Source organism: Callithrix jacchus, chromosome 7, assembly GCF_049354715.1.
Source record: "Callithrix jacchus isolate 240 chromosome 7, calJac240_pri, whole genome shotgun sequence".
NCBI lineage: Eukaryota > Metazoa > Chordata > Mammalia > Primates > Cebidae > Callithrix > Callithrix jacchus.
In genome coordinates, this window is record NC_133508.1 from 44,302,076 (window position 1) to 44,306,740 (window position 4,665).

The following is a 4,665-nucleotide window of genomic DNA, read 5'->3' on the forward strand; positions in this document are numbered from 1 at the left end:
TTCTGAGTACCTGTGACCATAGGTGTGCGCCATCATACCCAGTTAATTTTTTATTTTTTGTAGAGATAGGGTTTCACCATGTTGCCCATGCCGGCCTCAAACTCTTGGGCTCAAGCAATCTTCCTGCTTCAGCCTCTCAAAGTGTTGGGATCACAGGCAAGTGCCACCTGCCTGGCCCACATTTGGAATTTTAAAAACTGTAATGTTTTCAACACAAAGAAAGGACAGGTGTCAACATATCAATAAAAAATAAGTTTATTCCTATAATCCCATCACTTTGGGAGGCTGAGAATTGTTTGAGGCCAGATGTTCAAGGCCAGCCTGGGCAACAGAGTGAGACCCTGTCTCCACAAATTTTTTTAAAAAAGTTATCCCAGCATGGTGGCATGTGCCTGTAGCCCAAGCCACTTGGGAGGCAGAGGCAGGAGAGTCCCTTGAGCCCAGGAGTAGAAGATTGCAGTGAGTTGTAATTACACCTGCACTCCGGCCTGGCTGACACAGCAAGACCCTGTCTCTAAAATAAGTAAATACATAAACACACAGACACACACACAGAGGTGCTCTCTCTCTCGCTCTCTCTCTCACTCTCTCGCTCTCTCTCTCTCTCTCTCTTCCAAATAGCTGGAAGAGAAGAATTGTAATGTTTCCAACACAAAGAAATGGCAGGTATCAAAACATCGATAAAAATGTATTTCAAAACAGAAATGTCTTTATCTTCTTGATGAAATGACTCTTTTATCATTATGTATGTTTGTTTGTTTTTTTGTTTTTGAGACAGTCTTGCTCTGTCACCCAGGCTGGAATGCAGTGGTGCAATCTCGGCTCACTGCAACCCACGGCTTCATGGGTACAAGCAGTTCTCCTGCCTCAGCCTCCCAAGTAGCTGGGATTACAGGCACAAGCCACTATACCCAGCTAATTCTTTTTTTTTTTTTTTTTTTTTTTGTATTTTTAGTAGAGACAGAGTTTCACCATGTTGGCCAGGCTGGCCTTGAACTCCTGACCTAAAATGATCCGCCTGCCTCTGCCTCCCAAAGTGCTGGGATTACAGTTCTGAGCCACAGCGCATGGCCCCCTGCAGCTTTGAAGTCCAGGGCTGGAGTGGCCAGCAAGAGCACTGTATGAATTGGACAACTAAAGGAAACAAAGGATGATCAGGAGACTGTAGCAATAGCCCAAATAAAAAGTAAGGATCCGGGCCAGACGCAGTGGCTCACGCCTGTAATTCCAGAACTTTGGGAAGCCAAGGTGGGTGGATCACAAGGTCAAGAGATCGAGATCCTCCTGGCTAACATGGTGAAACCCCATCTGTACTAAAAATACAAAAATTAGCCAGGCATGATGGCACATGTCTGTAGCACCAGCTACTTGGGAGGCTGAGGCAGGAGAATCGTGTGAACCCAGGAGGCAGAGATTGCAGTGAGCTGAGATCGCACCATTGTACTCCAGCCTGGTTACAGAATGAGACTCTGTCTCAAAAAAAAAAAAAAAAAAAAAAAAAAGCTGGGTATGGTGGCTCAAATGCCTGTAATCACAGCACTTTGGGAGGCTGAGGCAGGCAGATCAAAAGGTCAGGGGTTTGACACCAGCCTGGCCAACACAGTGAAACCCAGTTTCTACTAAAAATACAAAAAATTAGACGAGAGTGGTGTTGGGTGCCTGCAATCCCAGCTACTTGGGAGGCTGAGGCAGGAGAATCACGTGAACCAGGGAGACAGAGGTTACAGTGAGCCGAGATCATGCCACTACACTCCTGTACTCCACCCAGGTGACAGTGCAAGACTCTGTCTCAAAAAAAAAAAAAAAAAACAGAAGTAAGGATCCTCCCATCCTCCCATACCTGAAACAGTTTTCAGACTGGGAAGGAAGGCTGGGTCCCCAAGAGAAGGATCTTGCAACTGGCAGCAAAAGTACATGGTAATGATTTCCTTCGCTCTCCCCAGAGAAACCTACAACATGTATTGGGTAATTGTACCATAGGGAGGGTGGAATACACACACATTTCCAGGACCATTGGACATAGTGTTGAAGCTCACATTGACCTGAGATCCGAGGTCATCATGGTGGTGGGCAGGTTGGAAGGAATCCTGGCCCTGCCTGGCTTGCAATGGGTCCGCTGGATGAGGGGCCACTGTGGCCACTTTTTTGGCCCTCAAACGTGTAATTGGAATATAGAGACTTGATATTTGGCACAGTCCCCACATTAATTCTTTGGCCTGTGGTGAGAGCTATCACAGAGGGGAAGGTCAAGTATAAACTCAACACTGCGCTCTGCCCCCAAGACAGCAAATCAGAGCAATCTGGAATCCCCGAGAGTGGCATAAATGGATACCACTCTTCTTTTTCCTTTTTTTTTTTGAGACAGAGTCTTGCTCTGTCACCAGGCACCAGGCTGGAGTGCCGTGGCGCGATCTCGGCTCACTGCAATCTCTGCCTCCCAGGTTCAAGCAATTCTCCTGCCTCAGCCTCCTGAGTAGCTGGAACTACAGGCGTGCGCCACCACACCCAGCTAATTTTTGTGTTTTAGTAGAGGCAGTGTTTCACTATGTTGGCCAGGATGGTCTCGATCTCTTGACCTTGTGATCTGCCCACCTCGGCCTCCCAAAGTACTGGGATTACAGGAATGAACCACCGTGCCCGGCAAATGGATGCCATTCTTAAAGACGTAAAGGTTACATCACATCTTCATTGAATTAGTCAGTTTACAAAAACCAAATGGACCCTAAAGGACTAGAGCAAACTCAGCCAAGTAGTAGCCCCCACTGCAGATATAGTGTCTCTTGGGTTTTTTGTTGTTGTTGTCGTTTATTTTGATAGTAAAATACACATAACATAAAATAAACCATCTTGGCTGGGTGCAGTGGCTCACGCCTATAATCCCAGCACTTTGGAACGCTGAGGCAGATGGATCACCTGAGGTTAGGAGTTCGAGACCATCCTGGCCAACGTGGTAAAAACCTGTCTCTTTTTTTTTTTTGAGACAGAGTTTTGCTCTTGTTGCCCAGGCTGGAGTGCAATGAAGCAATCTCAGCTCACCACAACCTCTGCTTCCCAAGTTCAAGCAATTCTCCTGCCTCAGCCTCCCAAGTAGCAGGGATTATAGGCATGCACCAGCCACCATGCCCGGCTAATTTTGTATTTTTAGTAGAGATGGGGTTTCTCCACGTTGGTCAGCCTGGTCTTGAACTCCCAACCTTAGGTGATCCACCCACCTGGCCTCCCAAAGTGCTGGGATTACAGGTGTGAGCCACCATGCTTGGCACCCTGTCTCTACTAGGATTACAAAAGTTAGTTGGGCGTGGTGGCGGGTGCCTGTAATCCCAGCTACTCAGAAGGCCGAGGCAGGAGAGTCTCTTGAACCCAGGAAGCAGAGGTTGCAGTGAGCGGAGATTATGCCATTGTACTCCAGCCTGGGCAACAAGAGCGAAATTCCATCTCAATAGATAAATAATAAAAATTAACCATTTTAACCTTTATTTTTTTGAGACAGGGTCTTGCTCTGTTATCCAGGCTGGAGGGCAGTGGGTGTCATCATGGCTCACCGCAGCCTCAATTTACTGGGCTCAAGCAAAACTCCTCCCTCAGCCTCCTGAGTAGCTGGGACTGTAGGCACACACCACCATGCCTGGATAATTTTTTTGACTTTCAGTGAAGATGAGGTCTCCCTATGTTGCCCAGGCAGGTCTCAAACTCCTGGGCTCAAGCAATCCATCCGCCTTGGCCTCCCAAAGTGCTGGGATTACAGGCAGCTGTACCTGGCCCATCTTAACCATTTTTAAGCATTATGCACATTCACCATTTTGTACAACCATCAGCGCCATCCATCTCCAGAACTCTTTTCCTCTTGCAAAACTGAATCTCTGTACCCAGTAAGCACCAACTCCCCATTCTCCCCACCCCCCAGCCCCTGCCAACCAGATTCGCAGATGTGGTATCTTTGTTAGGACAGATTAACTTGGCCTCAGGTGTATGGTCTTCGGCCATTGACTCAAACACAGGAAATGAGAACCCTCTGGAAGTGAGCTTGGAAATCTGAATTTCACAGGCTTCCCAAATAGGTATGAGAGAACAAGAAACAAAACAAACATTACCACAAATGACGAAACATTTGTGGAAATAGGTAGATTACATCCTGTAAGTATGAAGAGAATGGAAGGCATTTACCTTGTTATTGTCACTGGGGCAGATCCGGAGCCAGTTCGGGGCAGAGGTGGATTTACCCTGGAGCTGCTGAGGCTTAAGCTGGGGGCTGCTCAGGAGCCTGGATGGAGAGTAGCAGACGGTTCTGAGAGTGAAGGGGAAGCCAAGTTGCCAGCAGGAAGCATCCTATCAAAAGAGAAACCAAAAGGATGAGACGTGAATCTCCAAGCACCACTAAAGGATATGACTAATTTTTCATTCTGAATACTCATTTTCATACTTAGAAGTCTATATTCATAATTTTAGATTAGTTCTCCTACAGAGGACCTCAAAAGTTAGTTCCTACAAAACCTGGATCTGCCTCTGCTTGTGTGAGTCTGTGTGTGTGTGTGTATGTGACAGAGTCTTACTCTGTTGCCCAGGCTGGAGTGTAGTGGCATGATCTTGGCTCACTGTAACCTCCTGCCTCAGCCTCCCACATAGCCACCACCATGTCCGGCTAATTTTTGTTTTTTTGGTACAGCT